Raw genomic sequence first — 24,600 nt, forward strand, 5'->3', positions numbered from 1 at the left:
TACCATGGCAGTGACAGAAACATCTGCAGTGGCAAATGAAAACCTTTATTTCAAATCTTTTCTTTCTTAGTTCCTTCTCTCCCCTCTTCCCTCTCCAATCTCCTTCCCCTTCTGTCTCTGGTTCTTACTGATTGTTGAACAAGTCCCATGTCAAGCTCCAGTCGGTCATTGCTTGGGCCCTGATTGGTTCAGAGTGAATGTAAATAGTAATTATTACTACTTTGACCAGAAATCCTGAAGATATTCCACTTTCAGATTGATTTTTTTCCTTTGACTAGGTAAAAGAGGCCATTCTTTGCCTCAGTTCTTACCTAGCCTTAATCACTGACTGGGAGCTGAGACCTGTTAAAGACCTGAGCTTAAAAAGGTTAAGGTCTCCCACTGCACCCAGGATCATGTCCACTCATCCTGATCTATATCAGGCCACTGGTCTAGGAGGCTCTGGAGGAGAAAGGGAGGCTGGCAGCTGCACACAACTCCCCTCACTTAAATCTGACTCACTCACATCTCCTGGTATCATCTCCCTGAAGTCATGGTCCTTCTTGAGAAGGAAAGATAAACAACAACAATAACATCCCATTTATACCGCATATATCCCCCTCACTAGAATATGAGCTCCTTGAATGCTTGGGCTGGTTTTCCCCCCTTGCTTTTCTCCAGCAAGACCTGGCAGGTAGTAAGTATTCAACAAGTGTTTGTTGACTGATAGACTTTTACATATTGAAAACATATGGTTCAGTGGCTATGTCAACACAAGCCATCTGTTTGTAATAGAAATAAGAGCAGAAACTTGAATCTTGGCTAAGTGGTGGTGAGTTTATGGAAGGTCAGAGATGGAAGCTTGTAGACCAGTGAAAATGCTGTTGACAAGAGGTGAGGATGATTAGTAAAGAAAGGCAGGAGTCCATTGGATCACCAAGTCTTCCTAACTACTTTTGGTTATTAAGTTGATATGATCACTTCCCTCCCTCATGTAAAGAAATGCTATTTCAAAAGTCACATGGTGTAGGAGTAGGTAAAATAGCACTGAATTTGGATTTGGAAGACCTGGTTTTGAATTTGAGCTCTGCCATTTATCAGCAATGTATACCTTGAAGAACTACTCTCAATCATAATTTTCATAGCTGTAGAAAGGAGATAATACTATTTATAATATCTATCTCATGGAAGTGCTGTGAGGATCAAAATATTATAGGTAGTCTTTATCTTTAAGTTCTTTTTTATTTTTCTCTCTTTTTTCTCCTATCTTAGAATTCAGAATTTGCTTCAGATTTAATAAAAGCCATTTTGTTCACCTCACAGGCAACCTATTCAAAACATAAAATGCACACAAATAATAGTAATGATAGCTTTCATTTATCTGGCATTTTATAATTAAGAAAACTTTATGGGTGACTTAGAAAAAAGGGAAAAATAAGAAAGGAACTGAAAGATAAAGGTTGTCCATCAGCTGGGGAATGGTTAAATAAGTTGTGATATATGGACATAATTCAATATTGTACATGGTAATCAACAATTTAAGAGAATTATAGATAATAGGTAATTTAATATAATAAATAAAAAAAATTATAGGAAACCAAAACTTTACAAAGTAAAGTAAGCATGCTTAGGAGAACATACTGGGGGACATGTGTAAAATATGAATAGTTGTTGGAATCTTTACAAACTGCTAACTCGTTAGAGTTGATGTTTTGGGCCAGAACCTGAAACAAGGTACTATGTAGAACTAATTGATACAATGCTTGTGTTCACACCTTTATTCATTGGAGTTCACAAGTATGGGAGATTCACAAAGTAAACTTTGTAACTTTCCTTGCTTTTTTTTTTTTTTTTGTAGGGATAAAATAATGAATGTCAAAACATACTGAAAATAGAAAAAATGCCCCAATCCTAAAATTACAGAATATGAGTTACTGAGACAACAGAGATCATATACTAATAGATAATTATAGAAATTATCTATTAAATCCTTAGGTATTCAAGCATCCTTTATTTGAAAACCTACAATTCACTATCTCTCATTATCACTAGAATATTTTGATTTTATAGTTAAATGTTTTTTCTTAACAGAAAGGAAATTATTTTAACCTCAGATATCGGCTCCAATATTGGCCACTGCCTTTGACTTGATTCTGCAAAGTTGTATCTTTATTTGTGTTATTGGAGTCATTATGTATAATTTTCTTTCTCTTCCTTCTTTACTCTGCATCAGTTCACACAAATCTTCCAGTGCTTCTTTGCATCTGTGGTCTTTGTCTCTGTCTTTCCGGCCCTCCTCTCCTCTCTATTTTATCTTGAATATTTATTCCTTTGGTGCAGTAATTTCCTATTTGATTGATATACTAATATATTTTAACCATTCCTTGAGTTGTCGGTCCCAGCTGTTTATTTCCTTGCTTTTTTGCTACTACAAAGTTTCTAGCTCAGAGTCTGCCCACACTTTGGTATGTGTGGCCAGCAGACAGTCCCTTGCTTCTCTGACTGGTCGCTGAAGGCTTCTTGGCTTGGCAAGCCCTGCCAGGACTTATCTCCCTGCTCTCATCATCTTAAAAACTCAAGGTCCTGTCTAAGCCACAATGGGAGCTCCCCTTTAGGGAAAGGGACTAGAATAACAACAATAAAGATGTTCATATAAACAAAAGAATCTTTAATTCTTTAACTCAGATGACAACATTTAGTGGCTAGGTTCAAGACTCGCCTCCGAGATTCAGATTTGTGACGTCAGTCATTAATCTCTCCGAGCCTCAGTTTATTTAATCTGCCCAAATCCAGATCTCTTTGAGCCTCAGTTCCCTCATCTGTAAAATGACCATAATATTGCCTGAGTTACATACTTTTAGAGTTGCAAAAGCAAATGAAATAACGTATGGAAAATATCTTGCAAACTTTAAACCATGATATAAATGGCAATTATTATTATTACTCTTACCAGTATTATCACTCAACTCTGAGGCTTGATTTGTTCCTCTGTAAAATGGGGATAACAATGAGCAGTTTTCCCTTCAGAAGGCTCTTGACAGAAAAGCACTTTGCCGACCATATATAAAGCACCATATAAATGGGACTCATTGTCATTATAAGAGCAACCTGACAGACTAAATGGAGCTTCACGGAAATATTCATGTATGAATAGAAATTTTCTTTTGCATAACTTCATGTGTCTCTAACCCTATTATTCTCCTAAGAAAACTGCTCAGCTCATCTTATGTTGGCTTTTTTTATCACTGATAAAATGCTGTAGAAATGACTGCAATAATATTCCCATTCAGATTCTTGCTACTCTTTGGCTCTTTAGCTTATTATTTGACTCCCAGGTTCTACTGGCTTTGTTTCTACGAGCTCATCCATCCCCCCTCTCTTCAATTCTTATATTTTAACCCTTCTCTCCTCTGTTTAGTACTCAGCACTTCATGCTTGGACTACTGTCCAACTGATAGAACTAATATCTCCTCTCTCGTTACCGTCTCTCTCCACTCCAGACCATCCTCCAGCCAGCTGTCATAATGATCTTGTTAAAATGCAGCTCCGACCCTGTCACACTCTTGCTCAATAACTCCAGAGGCTCCCTATTACTTCTAGGATAAAATCTAAAATTCTCTGTTTGGCTTTCAAAGCCCTGCATAAGCTCATCGCTTCCTTCCTTTCCAGGCTTCCTCTGCTTTATTCTCCTTCACACTGAATGTTTTCCTTGTTATCCTTCACACAGGGCACTCCTTCACCCAAGTTGGAATGTTTTCATTCACTGCCCCCTTTCCCTCCCCACCCCTATTACTCAGGTTTCCTTTATGTCTCAGCTGAAGCCCTATGTCTTAGTAAGCTCACTCAATCTTCCCTGATCTTAGTGTCTTCCATCTGAGAGTATTTTCAAATGATCTGATTTTTATTCCAGTTGTTTATGTGTTGTCTCATCACACTCCCTCCCATCCCCTGCCCCAGTAGAAGGTAGTTGAGCTCCTTGAGAACATGGGCTGGCTTTTATCTACCTTTCTTTGTGTTTGGCACAAAGGAGCTCCTTACTGCTATTTGTCCTTCATTCTTGAAGGACACCTACCTTAGGGAGGTGAAGCTATGACACGCAAGAGAATTGGATTTGAGTGAGGGAGAAGGGGCTGTGTATGGTCTCCTCTGGAGCCATCTGGAGCCATCTGGGTCTGGTGGCCAGAGATCAGAATGAGCAAGTCTTTGATAAAAGCTGATCAACTGATGAATTACTGGATGCCTTGGAGTCAGTAAACATCTATTTTTAAACTTCACTGGTGACACATAATAAAATAATAATATATAATAATAATAATAATAATAATAATAATAATAATAATAATTATTGTTATAATTGCTTGGCATTGGGCAAATCATTGGACTGTCCTGAGTATTGATTTCCTTACCCATAAAATGAGGATATTAAGGTCCAAAGTACCTACTGCATTGCTCCCTATTAGGGACGAGTAATTTAGCTCTTGCCTGTAAAGCACTTCACAAATCTTACAGCACTATGGAGAGGGAAGCTATTGTGCTTACAATGGACAAATAATCAGTTCCTAGAGATACAAAGGGAGGTAAGTCACACTACCCATCCCCCAGTAACTTATACCCAAGTTGGCAAAATAAAACATGAATATAAACAAGTAAAACACAATACAAGCTAGAGATGGACATGGGGAGTGGAGATGGAGCCAGTCATCTCAGGCTAAAGATCCTTGGAATCAGTCTGATGTGAAGTGAGACTGGATAATCAGAATCACAAAATTTTGGAGCTAGAAGGAAGCTCCGCTTTCCAGAGAGCTTCATGCTAATAAAATCTCAGGTCTAGTCCCTGTCCCTCAGTGGAAGCCCTCCAGAGATGCCAGAAGGGGACCTGACTTTCTCCTTAGATAGCTACCTATTTTAGTGACTAAATAAAGTTAAAATGAGAAGAAATCTCAAAGCTCATCTTGTCCAGATCCCTCATTTTCTGCTAAGGAAACAGGAGTAAATATAAGAAGTCATTTGCCTGAATCACACACTTAGTTATTAACAGAGAGGGATTCAAATCCTTCTTTAGAGCTCCTGTCCTCTCCTATGCAGGCTCTCACATGCACGTTACAATGTCGTTATATTACATACATGTATCACATATGCTATATTACACAATTCATATTATATTATATAATGAGCTACAGAGTATAATATAGCATATTACATTCTATTAAATGCTACTATGAATCTGATTAGTGCAGGGCCGAACGGACACAATGCACCGAAAACAGCAACAATGACAAAAACCCCAAACCAACTTTATTTCTGCAGACCCAATCTGATTTTCCTTTTTGTAGCTAATTGATTTTTGCATCAGTGTTTCTATTAAGTAATAGATCATATATGAAAGCAAACAACTATGAAATGATCTAATATTTAATACTACTCGAAAGTTGCAAAGTACCTTATGCATATCTCATCGGATATTCCATGAGGAACATGTGAGATAGGGAATTTAAGTACTTTTAATTCACTTTTTCTTTTCTTTTTAAATAATAGTTTTTTTTAATTTTCAAAATATATGCAAAGAGAGTTTTCAACCCTCACCCTTGCAAAGCCTTGTGTTCCAATTTTTTTCTCTTTCCCCCACCTCTCCCCTCTAGACAGCAAATAATCTAATATATGTTGAACATTTAATTATTTTATACCTATTTCCACATTTATCCTGCTGCACAAGAAAAATTAAATCAAAAAGGAAAAATGAGAAAGAAAACAAGAAAGAAGCAAATAACAAAAAGGTGAAAATACTATGTTGTAATCCACACTCAATCCCCAGAGTTTCTCTCTGGCTGCAGATGTTGCTCTCCATCACAAGACCATCGGAACCAGCCTGAATCATCTCACAGTTGAAAAGTAATTCGATTTTTAAAGAAAAGGAAGTTCAAGATCAGAGAGGTCAAGCAATTTGCTGGCTGAAGCCATATTGCTGTTATGTGGCCAGGTCAGCTACGTGAAAGTTCCTCGGTTAGCTCTCTCCATGATCCTGCTTCTTCCCCATCCTCCACCCCCTCACCTCCACTCAAGAAACTCCCCGTCTTGCTGTTGTCTCCAAGATCAAATACAAAATGCCATTTGACATTCAAGGCCCTTCCTAACCAACCCCCTCCTACCTTCCCTTATTCTTCTTCATGTACTCTTCAATTTAGTGACACAGGCTACTTCCTGTATAAGGCCCTTCATCTACCTGTATTTTATTCCTGCTCACTGAAAAACAACAGATATCTTATTCCTGAATTTGAACATTTTTTTTTTACTTAATTTGCTTATTCTGAAATTATGAATTCTGTCTCTAACAGGGAGCCAACTCAGTTAAGCTATTAGATTGTCAACAAGGTTTAAGTCATGGCTCAGGAAATCACTAGATAAGTTACTTCTTAGTAATTTCTTAGTAACTTAGTAACATTACTTTCATTGGATAAGTTACTTCTTAGTAATTTATTAGCATTACTTCTTAGTAACTTATTAGTTACTTTAATTGGATAAGTTACTTCTTAGTAACTTATTAGTTACTTTAATTGGATAAGTTATAGTAACTTATTAGTTACTTTCACTGGATAAGTTACTTCTTAGTAACTTATTAGCATTACTTCTTAGTAACTTATTAGCATTACTTCTTAGTAACTTATTAGTTACTTTAATTGGATAAGTTACTTCTTAGTAACTTATTAGTTACTTTCACTGGATAAGTTACTTCTTAGTAACTTAGATGTCTTCTTAGTAACTTATTAGTTACTTTCCTTGGATAAGTAACTTAGTAACTTAGATGTCTCATCTAAATCTTGAGTAGTCGTGCAGCCCCATGGGGAAACTTGTTACCAGAAGACGCTGCCTTGCCCCTCTCTTCTTTTGGTAACCTGGTATTCTTCATTTCCTTGTCCATGAAACTGAGGGGCTAAACTAGATTGCACCAAAGTTCCCTTTCAAGTCTTAAATTCACATTACATATAGATTGATCTTATATACATACAAATGACAAGAATAATAAAACTTACATTTTATGTAGCAATCTAAGAAGTACAGAGGATTTTCCTAGAAACTCACATAACATCATTATTTCCATTTTACAAATGGTTTGACAAGACCATTTTTAGCTAACGTCACACAGTGAGTGAATGGCAGGAATAGAAAGCACACTTGGCTCCAAGACAATGTCTATGCACTGCATCATGATTCTCCCCCATGGTGGGTCTCAGGTCTAGAGTGTCCTGCCTATCCTGGAGCTATGCAGGAAGCATATTCTTTTTTAATGAAGATATAGTGTTTGCCTCTAATGAAAAACTGATCAGACATTGATTTGGGAGAATCAAGCTCTGTTCACTCCTAGAGTACTTCTGGGTTGGAAGATTATTTTCGGTAACTATGACATTTATCAATCTATTGATTAAGCAAATTTGAAATGTTTTAAAACAGAAGATTCTCTTTGCCCACGTAGCCATATATCATGCAGGAGTACAGGCTTGAATGCATCTGAAGGCCCTAGAGGACAAAAACCATGTCTTATGCTTCTTTAGTATTCCAATATCTAATACAAAAAATACAATAAGATTTGATTTCAAATGATTTCTAGGGAACTCTGACAATCAAAGCTGCATTTCCAAGTTTTGAAGTTTATCATTTGATTATAATATAGCAGCACAAGAGGGCAGCAGTGTTCTCTCTGTTGGATCAGAAAATCTAGTTACAATTGCAATTCTGTTAGAATGATCTTGCACTTAGTAAAATCATCTTCCACAGAATTAGAAGCAGGAAGGGATTTTTGCTGGCCCCATCATCAGCATCCATAGGATTTTTCCTCTTTTCAGAAAATATTTTAATAAAAAAATGTTCCAGCTAGAAGCCATCTGGGGGTCATTTCTTGTCCAATTCTCTTTTCAACTAAAAAAAAATCTTTGATCCACTGACCTCCCATACGATGAGCTCCCAGCCACTTTTGTTCCCCAGAATGAATGAAATTCCTTCCCTATACCAGGAGGGCACTAAGAAGATGCCCATCAATGCTGAAGGGCTCGTTTCTCAGCTTCTTTTCCATTTCCTTATTGACCTCAGAATCACTGCCCTTATTTAATACTCAGATGGATCAGGGATTTCCTTAAATGGGGCCTGCCTTCCAATACAGGTTTCTGCATCCAGCATGTCTCATGTCTTTCCTAAAGTTTAACACAGGGGAGCCACCCATAGGCTGAAGGCCTTCCTTGCTTTTTCTCCCCATTGCAAAAAAACCCAGCAAAAACAAGTCCCCCCAAAAAACAAGAACAAAAACAAAAAATAAAGGAACACCCCATCCCTTAAATGATCACACTTGCTCTCCCTTTGCAAGTCCATCTTCTCTTTCTATCCAACAATTCCCTGATGACACCTTCTTTATTCATCTTGTAGTTTTTTGCTATAGGATCTTCCACTATGGAATAGTGATAATAGTAGTAAGAGCAACAGTAACATTTCATTTACATAATGGTGTGCATTTTTCAAAATGATTTTGTAAAAATCTTTGTAAGTCACAACAAGGCTGATGGACTCGGGAGAATACTGAGGGAATTGAGGAACCAGAGTACAAAATATAAAGGAAAAACAGGACTGGAGGTGAGAAGCAGAGTTTAGGGAAGGGGCTAGGTGTCTGTATCAGGGAAGGAAAGACTTTGGAGTTAGGAGGTTTGGGTTGGGGGTAATGACCCCATCTGTGAGGGGCTAAAGTGGAAATGGGATGGAAGCCATGAGAGTTGAGAAGGAAGAATATGAGAGACTAGAATTTCAGAGGCAACAATCAACTTGATTGCTGAAGGCCCAAAGGGGATTGAGATAGAGAAGAATACTGCAAATCAAAGCAGAAGTAACCAAGGGAGAAGAGCACAAAACATCCTGGAAGCTGGTATGTGACAGAAGGACAATGCTCTGGGGTTAGGTGATATAAAAAGATGGTATGAATTTCAAGAAACTTCATAATTGTAATAATGTAGATTCTTGTTGGACCATATATGGAGTACGTGTTTTAATTCTGTCGCCACATTTTAAAAGCAGCACTGACAACTGGGAGTATCCAGAGGAGAACTAGCTAGGGATCATCCTTGGAACCATGGCATGTATGCTGACAAGTTGTAGAAACTGGGACTGGGACTGCTTAGCCTAAAGAAGAAATGGCTTTAGATGTGATTTGACAACTGTCATAAGATACTCAGACATATCACTTTAACCCCAAATTATGCAAAGACAAGTCTGGTTAATAACATGGGTTAGCTAACCAGGTAATATAATTTCTTTCTTTAAAAAAAAAAAGAGATTTAAATGACCATAAAGTAATGAGATTAACATTCTTGGGCTAGTAAACTCATTTTGTTTAATGTTCCTCATAGAGCTGTTGGAGTCCAAAACTGTTTTGAGTAAAGGCAGATCAAATAGTATAGTTACATAGCCTCCCAATGGATCGATTTATTTGAATATATAAGTTCTAGTACATTTTATGTTAAAACCATAACACTCTATAATCCACATTTTCTTAACTGAGTTTATTGCAAGAGCTAATAGGACTTTACCAATGATATCTAATTAATTCAGATACCTCAAAAGGGAGAAATGGTTGGTACTATATCAATTTTATTAATGGGAATGGCAGATTCAAACCAAATGCAGGGGATTCTTCTTGTTGATTCAAAACATCATAACAATTAGCTCTGATAAAAAGAAGTAGGACAAGCCTTATTCATATTTAAAAAAATAAAACAAATAAAAAAACAAGCTCTCATTCTTCCCCTGTAGCCCCAGAGTCTATCAGGTGTGGTCTTAGGACAATCCCTTGAGAACAGTAGTTCTCAAAGTTGTTTTGATTGTACTATCCTACATATATATATATATATATATATATATACACATATATATGTCTATATGTATATATATATATGTATATATGTTTATATATATGCATGTATGTATGTATATATCTGGATCTGTGATCCAGAAAGGACAGTAAGGACAAAGACTGAATTAAAAACCCCATCACTTTTGGAGAGTAAGGGACGATTGGGGAATTTAAAGAGCTTAGCTTCACTGAATAAAAATAAGAATGGGACTGAGAACTTAGCGGTCTTTATGGAAATAGGGAAACATATAGTAATCACAATCCATCCATTCCTGTTCCCCTTCTGCTACTACATTTCTTGCTGAAAAATGAAACATGGGCACGGTAGGGGGACGGGAGGGTCACGTGGAATGCAAAACTCACTGTGGTAATTGGGGAGAAGAGAATGAGGATGAAGTAGGGGAGGAGCTGTGCAAATTTAAAAGTGTTGAGGGGCCTAGATTGGGATAGGAGGGCCAGGAATCAGCCTAGCTATGGAAGGCCAGTGGACAAGGCCCTTAGTGTGCAAGAAGTGAAGGAAGTAGTTTGGTGGTGTTGGAGACAAACCTATAGATTTTGTGGGGAGGGAATGTGAGCTATCTTCTTACCCTCTGACTGATTACTCTATAATCCACAGAGACTTTCTTGGTATTATGCCATGGATCCCATTTTGGAGACTTCTGCATAAGAGGGTTATAAAAGAATAGTCCTGGTAAAAGAACACCAGTTTACATGGTTTGATATCTCCAAATAAGGGCTTGAAAGCAGCTTCAAGCTTTCCGGTTTTAACTTGAACCTAAAGCCCATTTACTCTTCAAAGTTAGTCAGTCATACTTATCATTACAACTTTCAGAGCATTTTCACAAAGAATCATAGCAACTTTAAACCTGGAGGGACCTCAGAAGTGATTGAGTACACCCAGACTCATGCAGGAATGTTCTCTGTGACATCCTGGACAAACTGGGATCCAGCCTTCCTTGAAATGCTGATGAAGAACTTCTTCCGCCTGCAATCTACCTCTTAATAGTTCTCATTTTTAGGAAGTTAGCCAGCTGGCAACAAGTCAAATGAATAATTAATACCAATTTAACTTCTAGCTCTCTTGAAGGTGTATTGAGGTCAGGGAGTATAGCAAAATCATCCCCCCTTCTCTTGATTATATGAAGAACAACAGGTCTCAGGAAAAAGTGGTCTCTAATTGAGGAAGTTACTGTTTATTATGAATAGGGTAGGACACCCTTGGTTCAAGACTGATTTCCCCAGGGGTAGATCTTTGAGAGAATTTAAGAGGCTGCCCTTAACTCTCATGAACACAGAGATAAGAGACCTAGGTCTCCATCAGAATGTGTATTAAAAGGAAATAAAACCTTTAAAAATGTAAACTGACTAGAGAGCTGGGAGTCTTCTTGATCTTTAGCCTTTTGGAAAGACTGAAAAGGTAGTCATTACTCTGGGTCTTGCCTCTCTTCAATTCCGGGGGAACAAGAAACATTTCTTATCTCTTCTGCTCTTCTTGAGAGACAAATGAATCTTCTCTTTTCAGGAATAATTAACTTTTGGATTATTTTAAAGAAACATCTTTATTATTTGGAAGTGATTTGGAGGGCATATTTATGTGAATACATAGGATTTTCAAGTCCAAGTGTTTAAAAAGTATCAATTGGTGTTGGGTTAGTTGTTGAATTAAGACTTTGATTTATGCCCCACGTGACTGATAGTTTCTATTAACTCTCTATGTGTCTCTGTCTTCTCTGTTTTTCTCTCCCTTTCTTCCTCATTTTTATTTTGAAAGTTTAGCTTTCTAGAAGCTCTGCAGAATACCTCAAAAACTGTCTTTCTCCCCATTTCCTTGACCCAATTCCACACAAAAGCCTCAAGAATATAAAGAAGAATGTATAGAATCTATTTAATGCCTCCCAGTCTTCCAGTATCTTCCCATTACACCAAGTACAAGCAAATTTTCTCAATCTTCTGCTCACTCATCCTATTCCTTCCTTTCAGAATCCAGAAAGATATTTTTAGTATTATAGAGAAGGCATTGTGGTGAGTAGATGAGAAAGTACTAATTGTCTTGGGTTCTGATCATGACTTGATCACTAATTAGTGAACAGTGCTGGTATACAGTAAGTGCTTTCTAAATGCTTGTTCCCTCTCCTTGAGGGAACGGCGTGAGTCTGGATAAGTACATTGAGAAATAGACATTTTTAAAATATCCAGATCCAGTAAAATTAAAAAAAAGAAAGCAGAGTAGTCTTCCTTTAGAACCGGTAATAAAATAGTTAAAAATGTTCGCACTCCAACTACCTCTATCCTCTTCTTTCCTACCTGCCTTAATTTTTATTTATTTATTTATTTTTTTTGTGGCGTCAGGAGATAACAGCCAGCGATGAATGGAGAAGTTCCAATTTTTCTTAGTTATTGTCTCAATCTGTTTGACTCCAGGCACAAAAAAGCAGTACATTAGTTGGCAATATGAAGGTTATCTTCCCAGCCAGAAGGGCTTCACCATTAGTATAAAACTCCCAGAAAGCCTAGGTGGTGTGGAAAGTAGATTAATCTTTAGAACATTTTAAATTCTCAGAAATTGTAGTGCCTTCTGGTCCCTCATTCCTTCTCATTATCTCATTATTATTTGTCTTATGGAAAACTAAAGATGAAAAGGGTATTGGGATCATCTGGCTTAACCAGTCACATTGTTAAGTCATTTCTGGGCTAGCGCCCAAAGCTACCTGTCACCTGGTTATTTAACATATTGAATTTTACATGTTTTGCAGGAAGCTGCAAGAGAGGAAGCAACAGAGGGAAGTGGCAGAACGTGGGAGAAAAACCAAACTTCCTTCGACTGAGCCCCACGATCTCCCCGACATGTTTTATATTTCCAAGAACTGATCAGAAAATATAGTCTATGAAGTTCCTGCCTGGGATGGACTGAAATGCTTGGCTATGTCTTAGATGCAAGAACATGGGAGAAAATGAACGAGAGGCAGCTAAGAAATCCTTCCGGAGATGGCTTCCCACAGCCTCCCCATGATGGGATGATCCCATAAATGGAACTCCATTGTACCCTTCTTAAAAACAGTCAGACCTTGGACAGTGGAAGTTCTGAGTACCCCAACGCTAATTCAGCGGGAAACAAGTGGTCCAAACCAGGGCCATTCTAACTCTGATAGTGTGGCTCATCAATGAATAAGGCGAGTAAGCAACAAACATCTATTAAGCACTTTTTGGGTATCAGGCAGGCACTGGGGGAGGTAGTGAGAATACAAAGACAAAGTGTAAAACAATCTCAAGGACAGTCTTAAATTTGTGGTCATGTAATCAATAGATTTTTGAACCTGACAGGATTTAGATTCATGTAGTCTATCCTCCCAATTTTACAGATGAAGAAACTGAGGCTCAGAAAAAGTTACTTGCTCAAATTTGAGAGCATAAAAACTGAGCTTATAACTCAAGATCTTTAGTTTGCAAATGTAGTCCCTGTTGTCCTCTGATGTCCCATTATCAGGGATCACGTGTTCAATTTTTACCTCAATTGCTGTGAGGATATAGTTCCCTGTGTCCCCTGAGATAAATCACTCCTAACCCCTATTTCCATTTCTTTAAAATGAGAATAATAAGAGAGAGTTTATAGGAAAATGCTTATCAGATATTTCCTAAAGGTTCCTTCTACCTCTCAAGTCTTATCTTCCCAAAAGTTGTCACAGATAAGCCATTGAAATAATTCATTCAATTAGACAAATACAACTTCACTTAATTTGAATAGCAAAACAGTTCTGAACCTACACAGCCTTTAAGTAAACCAAGAAAATTAGTACAGGATAAAGGAAGTACATTTTATATTTATTTAATCTCAATTTCGAGTAAGATTTACATATATATTTGCTTTAACAAATAATCAAGAAAATCAAGCAAAAATTTAGAAGCTGCACTAAACTACAAAATATTCTAATTAAAATAAAAGAGCACTTTTACTAATACTGAGTTAGAGAAATTTTAGTTTGAGTGAGCTGGAAGGGATTGATACGTATTTTTTAGACCAGTAGTTCTCAAAGGATAGTAGGTCACGGACTCTGAAGGTCATTAAACTCTTTCAGAAGGTTTATGAGAACAAATTTATTTTCATAATCGTATGGAGACATTTCAATTTCCAAGACATTACATGTCTAAATAACTATAGATACAAACAACAGCTTTTTGGAGACTTTTCAATAATTTTTAAGAGCAAAAAAGGATAATACCAAACAGTTTGAGAAGTGTTTGTCCTTCTGTCCTTGAAGAGGACCATAACATCAGAGAAGGGGTGCAAGTGACTGGGATTTCAGTGGGAGACAACTATGCAAAGTCAGCAACCTCATTCTCTCCTCAGGAGGCATCTATGACCAGAGGAAGACCAGGATGACTGAAGATTGTCCTGATGCTCAGAGTGATATAAAACTTGTTTATCTTCTAAGGTTCAAGATTCTACTCAGCAAAAATTGCCCATATAGCACATGGTGATGAGGGGACTGAAGCTCGGGAGAGAGTCTAAAGCTGTATATAGAAATCTTGGAATTATCTACGTGAATATTTTACTGGAACTTCGGGAGGTGATGAGATTATCCAGTGAGATAGTATAGAGAAGGTTGTTTTTTTTTGGGGTGTGTGTGTGTGTGTGTGTGTGTGTGTGTGTGTGTGTGTGATAGACTTCTTTGTCTATCTGCTGGAAGCTACTGAACTTTATCAGAATCGTTCAAATAAATACTATAAAATTCCCAGAATTACTAAAAACAAACAATCCCCATATCTCCCAAACCCCCAAACAAACAAAGCCCCCAAAACAAAAACAAAACAATCCAATTATTCTGAAATAAAGGTGTTTTTTTCCTCTCTAAGGTTATGGGCCCTTTGAATTCTATTCATAGATCCCGTAGGGATGTGTGGACCCTGATAAATAATTCCCAGTACAGACAGAAAAAAGAAGCAGGTCCTGGATGGAGCTTTGGGTCTGTCTTTATTCTTCAAACAAATGCTTTCTAGTTGTTTATGTTTTGAAGGGAGAACTCTCAAATATTGATACCTTCTGTAGTTACTGTGAATAAAATTTCTCCTATCTCTTGCTAAGTTTTGTTCATGATAGACAAGAGGGCTGATGATTGCTTTATACTCTGATACTTGAAGTTATTAATTGATTCATTTTAGATGAATAGAAAGGGTTTTCTAGGCAGACCATTATATTACCTGAAAAAAACAATCATCTGTTTCTCTTTTGTCCACATTCATTCTCAGTTTCTTTTTCCTCATTTTATTATCATAGTTAGCATTTCTAAAACAAGGTGAAATAGAATATCATAACGGACATCTTCATTTCCTCTTGTTCTTACTGAAAAGACTCATGGTGTTTATTACCAAAAGGCTGGCTCTTGACTTTAAGAGATGCTATTTGTCATAATTTTTAAAAGGACCACTTACTCTTATTTTTAAAAAATAAAAATGGTGCCATATTTTGTCAAAAGCACTTTCTGAATCTACTGATGTAATCATGTGATTTTTGTTGCTTTCATCAGCAGTGTGGTCTGTTGGGTGGTAGCATAAAGTAAAGAACGAGAGAGGCAAGCACAGTGCCAGGAAAATCTATATTTAGTACATATTTTAGATCACCGGTGGAGTAAAAGGGAGAGATCTTGACTCTTCTGTGACTTCTCACACAGCCATTTAAATGGAAAGTCTTAGAGGATCTCTTGTTAAGATGAAAAAAAGTATCATTATCTTTCACACTATAGTAGCTATATGGTATTTCTTGGTTGGAACAGTATTCTTTGAGTAAACAGAATTCAGAAAAGCTTTTAAATAAAACCATGTTTTATTAATCATCCCAGCCTTTCATACATTTGGAGCAGCTAGCTTGCTAGATTCACATGCAAAACATAGTATTTTCCCCCCTGAGTCTTCTGAAGGCAAACCCATTCCTCTGGGCCCTCGGCTCAGTGACCATTCCTCTGGGTCCTCAGCATCCAGAGCTATTTCCATCCTTCTGAATCTGTCTGGCCAAAGGACCCAGAGGCTCCAGAGGGGAAAATGAGGCTGGTGACGTCACACAGCCCTCCCCCATCTACCCCAATTCACTTGCCTGTTACAGTATCCCCTCTCTGATGTCATGATCTTCGAGAAGAACAAATAACAGCAGATGCTACAGAAAGCATCGTTCTTTCTGAAACCTGCTGGTTGTAGGACTCCGGGCGGCTCATTTTGGCTCCCCAACGGTCATCTGGTTGCTCAGTCACTTCAGTCCTTTCTGACTCTATGTGACCATCTAGGATTTTCTTGGCCAATGTACTGGAGCAATTTGCTGTTTTCTTCTCCAGATCATTCTACAGAAGAGAAAACTGAGGCAAACAGGAAACAGTGACTTCCTGACCCCATCTGAGAAAACTGCCTCTCAGGATTCTGGGCAATTCTAAGTTGCGAAGAAGATACTGATTTGGATTGGGAGAGGGAGTTTCCTCAGCTAGGGACTGCTCATGTGAGAGCCGTCTCTGTATATTCTGCTTTACATCGTCTGCCCCAGGAGAATCCAGGCTCCATGTGCCCCCTTAGCGCAGGACACTTAGGAGATGCCGATTATTGATTAAGTCAGTCTGCAGCAGGTAGGGCAAGGATCTCAGAAGAGAGCATCCCAATGGTGCAATGGACAAATTAATGGCTCCAGCACCAGGACGGAGACTCCCCTTTCTGAGCTCAAATCTGGCCTCAGACACTTAACTAGCTACGTAACCCTGCAAGTCACTCACTCCTCTCTGCCTCAGTTTCCTTATTATGAAGACCGAGTTAGCCCCCTGTATACCTTAGAATCAGCCGGAGTCAGGATAAGCAAAAGTCCTTGGTCTTTATTCTTGGTCTTTAGGGGGAGAAGTGAATGCAATGGACACAGGATGTCTGCGACCTTCCTCTTCCACCTCCACCAGCAAAGTGACCCTGGCTTGTCTTATTCCACCCCCTAATCCTTCCCACAATTCTCTGTATACACCAAAAGATTGAACCAGTACAGAATAGTGGGAAGGGCCATTTTCCAAGCATATGCTAATAGAGTATTGCCCAATTGGTAATTAGCCTTAAGTGCTCGTTTGTCTGACCTCACTACATCAACTCAAGAGTTTCAGCCCTTTACACTTATTTGCTGAATGAGCCACAGAAGCAATGGCAAACCACCCCGGATCTCTGACCTAAGGATCTACATATGACTGAAAACAACTAAGCAACACAGAAAATTGTTCATTTGAGAATTTGCATGTAGATGTGCATGCACATCTCTATCCCACCTCTAGGTTCTCATGGCTCCTTCTATAGGGAATCACTGATAGATAAATTTAAAACCATCTACATATTAAGCTGTGTCGACCTGGGGAGGATGAGATTCTTCTGAGACTCAGTTTACTTATCTGCAAATCAGAGCCAATAACACTGATCCAATCTACCTGGTTGGGTTATTTATGAGGAGCAACTGAGAGAATTTATTTGAAAGGCTTAGTAAATTTAAGCAGATGAAGATGATGATAATAATAGAAGAAATATGGTTCATATTTGTGCCAAATGACAATTTTGCCCTTGCAATTTATTTAAGTGCTTTTAATGGACTGAAACTTCATTTGAGTACCTTGGAGTTGTTTGAAGGAAGCTATAGGTATATTAAATACTTTATTACCTCTCTGATAGCTTTTTAAGATTTCATCTTCTGTCTGCTGTTTGATTTTCTTTCTAGAAATCTTTGTCTAGTGCTCCTGCATTGATTTTGCTCTGCAGCACAAGCCAAAAAAAGTCAATGGAATGGGTTTCTGGAATCAAGTTGGAGATAAAAGCTTCGGCACCTTGGATTTCTCTCATATTTAATTGACCGTTCCAATAGTAATTCCAGCCAAGTTCGAGTGTCAGATTTCACCATACTTAACATGCCTTTACTTAGTGTTTTTACTGGTGTTTGAGCATTTGGTTCATTACTATTCTGATGTTTGTTATCAATTATTTACTTTCCAGGATCACTATGCTGAATCTGTTAAAAAGTTTTTTCAGCTTGCTGATTCCGAGTGTATGTGTGTGTGTGTGTGCGTGGGTGTGTGTTTTGTGTGTATACATACACAAACATGCACACACACACACACTATATATGTATGTATGTATATATAAATGTTCTTACTCAGGACATCTCTGTTTTATGCTTCATTTACTTCATTAGGTCCAATTCTCTCAGCTCTTTAGGCAGCTTGGGATAATGGAATGAGAATGGATTCTGGAATCCAAAGAGCGGGGTTTGAGTGTGTCTCTGTGACTCATGGGGGAGTATCCCTGAAGTGAGTCATTTACATCTTTTTGGCCTCAGTTTCCTTCTCTCTCTGCTGTGGTTAATACATAGGTACTACTTACTTCAGAGAACTGAGAGGATCAAAAGAGAAATGTGGATCTAAAGGCATTATGCCAACATATATGAATTTTGTTGGTTTGGGGTTTTTTGGAGGGCAAGGGAAGGAATTACAGCTGTGGGTATACTGGTACCCAAGGGACTCTAAGCATAGAAGTTCTTTTCATAAATGAGATGGGCAGCTCCTTTCTAATGGAGTTGTTTGGTGGCAGTTTAAGCTCATTTCCAGAAAAGACATTATCAAAATGATGAGTAGGGAAGAAATACTTTGTGATCACATTGTTCATAACACCATAGAATACGAGCATGAGGACAATGGAGATCTGATCTAATCTCATAAAAACATCAAGAAATTGCTCCAGAGAGAATTTCAGGAACTTGCTCAAGCCAGTTTGGGAAAATCCAAATCAGAACTTGGATCTTTTGGCTCCTCACAATAATGGTAATAATAATGATTATTATCATGGCTGATCTTGTTAAAGTACAATTTTGCAAATTGCCTTACAGAGTTACCTCACTGGATTCTCATCTCAAAATAAGCACTTAGTGCAAGTACTCTTTTTTTGGGGGAAGAACAAATGGGTGACTTTTTCTTTATTTTCTTTTTAAATTTATGAACTAGAACAAGCATTTTCCAAACACAGTATAATAAAAAAGATTACTGCACATGAAATTGCACATCTATTGTGTAAATTTCCTGTTCTTTAAAAATATTTAATAAAGTTATTATTTATATTCTTTCTTAATTTCATCTTTTCTTCCCTCCCCAACCCTAGAAACAGCTCCCATTAGACCTGTGTGTGTGTGTGTGTGTGTGTGTGCATAAAATAATTCTATATATCTATCAATTCTTTCTCTGACTAGAGATAGCAACTTCCTTCACAGGACTTTTGTAGTTAATTTGGGTATTTGTAATAATCAAAATGACTTATTCATTCAAAGTGGTTCTTAAAACAATATTGCTGTTACTAAATACAATGTTCTCTTGAACATTGCTCATTTTGATCTTCACTATTTCATGCGAGTATATGCATGTTTTTTAAAGATCATTGAGCTCATCATATCTTATAGTATAAATTGTGGTATTTAATGCAACTTATTCAGCTATTCTAAATGTACAGAAAACCATCAAAGAGGAAAGTCTCTCTGTGAATGCTGATTAGAATCTGCTTTGAAAGTTAATATCTTAACGTGCTGCCTAGAGCATGAAGGCATATATGATTTTCCCAAGGTCATTCAGTCAGTTTATATCAAAGATGGGACTTGAACCCTCTTCCTGACTCAGAGGGTGGATATTTGTTTATTTTATTGCCCCATTTTATAGATGAGTAGACTGAGAGAAGCTGAGGGATGTATCCATGGTCACCTAAAGCATTCATGTGAGAATAAGAATTTGAATCTAGGATTCATGGCTGTAAAAAAAGTTAACATCACTAATTAACAGATTGAACCAATAGACTCTGAATGAATGTATTATTCACTATACTATGAATCCTTTCTAAACAGTGAGTAGGAGAAAGTTCAGAGTGAAAGGAGATGGTGAGACTGCTTGGTCTATGATCATCTTATTTTAGTGGATTGATCTTGGTAGATTAGAGGTGTCAAACATGTGGGTTGTGGTTGCCAAAGAATGGCCTGAACCAGATTAAAATGTAATTAGGAAATATTTAATAACACTGACAACAACAATAATAAAACATAGATGATGTTCCATTTCAAAACTAAGTTAATATGTGGCTTGCAGAGACCTTTATGTACAGTTAAATGGCATATATGTGTGTGTATGTGTGTGTGTGTGTGTGAATTTGACATCACTGATCCACATGAGATCAAAGGTTTCATGCTCAAAATCTCAGATTATAAAATCTAAGATGGGATAAAATATCTACCATGATGCTGGAATCTTGTTCCTGACCAGCTGCTATTTTTAAAGCAATAGGATCTGGTGATGACTGATTTAATCAAACAATTCTGCATGTTAAAGGAATGAGTTCTTCTAGGAAAAATACCACAATAATAACAAAAATGATAGTGATAATGATAACAACAACAACAGCTGGCATTCATCTCAGCCAAGGAGAAAGGATAAGGCATCTTTCATGTGAAACAACCTTGCTGCTTATCGCTAACAAAGTCTTAAAACTAGAGTGATCGCTAGTATTTTAGAGTGTGAAATTGAGAAACACTTTTTTTCTATGTCATGGTCATTTCCTTATATTGCTTTAGTATAAGTAAACATTCAGGTTGATGGTGAGAATGACACTGTGAATCATTTGGAATTAGAATTCATCTCTCTGGAATATTTTTGGTCAAAAAAAAAAAGATTAAGAAGAATCTAGGAGAAAGACTCCATCTTTCAATTCAATCATTATTCTGATCTTTCTTGGAACCTTACTTCTAGAAGTAATAATAGAGGTCTGATATATTTTCCCCTTAATCATTAAAGTGGTAGGGATGAGATTGAAATCACCACAGTATAGTAGAAAGAACATAGTACTTGTGAGTTTAAGTCCTGGCTTCACCACTTATAAATTCTGTGATTATAGAAAAAGTCCATAATGCTTCAGACTCCTCATCTGTAAAATGGAAATAATAATATTTTCCTCCCTACCTCAAAAATAGTCACTATAAAGAAAATGCTTTGTAAATTTGAAAAGCAATTCATAAACATTAAATAACCATCATCAGCTGCATTACTAGGAAATAAATTAACCTGTTTTACCTATAAAATGGGGACAAAAATACTTGCTTGTAAACCATAAAGTACTGTGGAAAAAATTTTTAAATTATATTGTAAGTCTTTGGAAAAGAGATGATGCTGACAATGAAAATGGCTCCTCCTCCTCCCTGGAAATATGGTTTAGATGAGAGAATATCACACAACTTATGATCACTGGATAATCAGGTCAGAGGTCAAAATCAAATTAGCTCAGTTCTAGCATGAAGAGTGAGAATAACAATTTAAAAATTTGGACTCACTTATTAGTGTCTGTATCCTGGGTTCAGTGGATTCTGCCAATATAATCTTGATAAGTATCTACACAATTGCTACAAAGAAATTTTTACATCCAGATACATTTCACTAACATTCACTCTACAAGTATTATATATGTAGAAAATTAATTCTATCTAAGAAAAGGTGTCCTATTCCCACTTCAGAGCAGGTGTCTGTTCTCAGCATCCTTATATTTTCTTTTGCAAGTTTCCTATCATTAATTGCAGAAATATTATATTCCTTTAGGCCAGTGCTTAATGTTTCTTGGCTGATGATTACAAATACAGAGGTTCTAATGGCTCTACATTTCAATCCCTGGGATGCTTCATCATCATTTTTAATGGTGAATTTTTTTTCTTTCCAATTGGACATCTGTTACTTAAACTCTATTCCCTACTGTCATTATAATTGACTCTCCGATTTAATATTTCATCAATTTGAAGCAAGATGGAAGAACTATCCTTAGACAGCTTGTGAACCGAAGTTTTGAGTTTGAATACAAGAGATCTTATTATGTATGCATGAATGTAACATAAATATTATATAAAATGGGATACAAATGTATATAATGTGTTTAAAGTGTATGTAATATATGTATATATACTATACACTAAATTATTGTAATATAGTATGTAGTGTGTGTATATACACATTTATGAAACAAATAGAATATGAATGGTGACAAGATCTGGCAGCTAGAACAGATTTTTAATTTAATAAACATTCATTAAGCACTTAGTACATACCAGCGACGATGCTAACCTCAGACGGATGCAGAAAGAGGCAAAAAAAAATAATTCCTGCCTCCAGAGAGCTCACAATCTAATGCTAACCATTGGCAAAACTATCTAATTCTTGTAAATGAAAATTCTACAGAGTTCACGCAGAGAGAAATAATTCATTTTGAACCCCTACTCTATTCCAATCAGTATTAATCATTTTTGATAGAGTCATATCAAAGTTCTGTATAAACGGCCCCAAAGCTGTGAGCAACAGATTCCAAGTTCATTTGCTTTAACTATAGGAAGTTAGCTAAAGGCTCTCCACTCTTATGTTACCTTACTTTGTCATTGTGACCAAACCCAGCATGGCAGAGATCACAACTACGTGGAAAATCCCCCCAAATATATTTGTGCCTTCAGAGCGATCATTTGTCCAATAGGAGCAGATAACCATCTTCTGACCACTTAGATCACTGACTGACAGCCCAAATTAAGGAGAAACCCATCCATCTTGTATGGAGATATTCTTTGTTTCACCCAATTTGTGACCTTGCTGACATATTATTTTGCTTATTCAATGGAAATTTCCTAAAGTTGGTATAGCTGTTCTGGAATGACTGGCTGCATCTAGCCCTATAAAGATGGGGCCCTGGAAGGAGGAGCCATCTCAGATCAGAGAAGATCCTTCATTAGAAGGAACCATGGATTCTTCATTAAAGTGCCACTGACTCAGACCTCTGCTTCAGTCTCTCTTATTACAGATAGGATAATTTTAATCTCCACAATACTATGTCTTTTTAAAAAAAATAATTTCAAGAAAGTAGAAAAAATGGATTTCTTAACAAATAATTTGGATGAAGAGGTGGAAATCTATTGATTAGAAATAGTGCAGATTTATATTCTTGATAATAATTTTTTTTTAAAGTCTCATCGCAACAACAACAACAACAACAAAACATTAAATGAGATCATCTAGTAGCTGATCAGAGACAGGAAGTCCTGGGTTCTAGACATAATATGACCATAGGAAAGTCAGTTAACCCTTTGGCTTCCTAGGCAACTCTCTGATTATGTATCTGCGGCAGAACAATTGGAGAGCTGCTTTGGTAGAAGGAATTTCCTCCCTGGGAGTTCCCTACATGACTGAAATTATAGATCTCTGTAGCAGAAACAGTAAGAGACAAATACATATGGAAAGAAGATAGGTCACTTAGTCAGGAGATACGGCTGGGAATTTAAGATCTCTCTGGATTCAAAACAGCTACTTCTAGCATCCATCTTATAGGTAACAAAGTAAAGTTTAAACTATCAGTGTTGTGCCATTAGCAAAGACACTGTTAGAAAGATGATGAAGTATCTCGAGGACTAAAATGTTGAGATAATGGAAGTTTCCTATTTATACTCACTAGAATTTGAGTACTTTCTTCAGTAAATTAAGGGATTGAGACTAGATAATATCTAGGGTGCTTTCTAGACCCCAAAGTTTATTGATCTGTGCTCAAATTCAGGGTAGGAAGGCAAATAGATAATATAAACTATAAAACAACAGGCTATTACATATACAGACACATCTGTGTGTGTTGTGTACCTCAGAAAGAAATATATTCTTAAATAAACAGAATCTCATTTTTAGTATTTGTTCTTGTCTTGCATTTCCCATCAAGAATTTTTGTCTACACAACCTTGCTTCATTAAAACTTTGCCAGGCTTTAGATTTAAGCGCATATAGACTACACTTTTTATTTTTGAATTCTCTGACTGTAGTATGTATACTACCGGTGTTCCATTTTACTTGAAATAGATGATTTAGATTTAAAAAACAGCAACAACTGGTAGCTAGAATAATTTATTAGCATTTACTGAAGGATAAAGGACAGATGCAGCTCCTGCCCAAGTGATTATTTCTCTTCCATAAACTACTTCTTAGCATAGCTAATTATTGTAGTCCATGCCAATGGTTTTATTAATGTAGGAAATTCCTAGGGTGGAGACTCCCACTCACTTAGAGATCAGCAGTTCATCTGTAACTTAGCCTTCAAGCTTAGTTTGAGGGCACTGATGATTTAAGTGATTTACTGATGGTCACATAGCTAGTATGTGTTCCAGGTGGGATTTGAACTCGAACCATTCTAAATACAAGACTGATTTTCTATCTGCTATGCTGTATTGCTTCTCTATAAACATACGGACTTATAGACATATAGAAAAAGTTGAGGAATAATTGTAGTCAGCAACATTAGTGTAATCTTCAACTTTTTACAATTAACTTTCTACTTTTTGTAATTATAAAATTTAGTGAGACCGGTAAAACTTTATTTTATGTAAGCAAACCAAAGCACTTTTATAGTTTGGATTCACCACTGCCATGAACTGAAAAAAATGGTTCCAGTCCTGGGATACAGGCTACGGTTTGAACAAAAAAAATTCAGGTGACTGAGTAATAAAAATTTATTATTAGAACTTGAAATGAATACTGCTTAAAAGGAAATATAAAAAAAGAACATTGATATAAACACAAGAACAACAAGTTCCAACATAGCATATCGATTCTCATTTCATCACAGCTGGGTTCGTGGAATACTGGATTTCTCCAATAAATCCCAATTATAATAACATCTGTGCTAAAGGAATTTGGTATTTCTGTGTCCTA

The 24,600-nt window shown here is 36.8% G+C and overlaps 1 protein-coding gene across 3 annotated transcripts in view; it reads right to left on the bottom strand.

Moving 5' to 3' along the window:
- The window catches only part of KCNIP4 (potassium voltage-gated channel interacting protein 4), a 1,018,244-nt gene that overhangs the window by 22,583 nt on the left and 971,061 nt on the right, over positions 1-24,600 (bottom strand). The window lies entirely within an intron of this gene.

This window comes from Antechinus flavipes, chromosome 6 (assembly GCF_016432865.1).
Source record: "Antechinus flavipes isolate AdamAnt ecotype Samford, QLD, Australia chromosome 6, AdamAnt_v2, whole genome shotgun sequence".
In the NCBI taxonomy this organism is placed as follows: domain Eukaryota; kingdom Metazoa; phylum Chordata; class Mammalia; order Dasyuromorphia; family Dasyuridae; genus Antechinus; species Antechinus flavipes.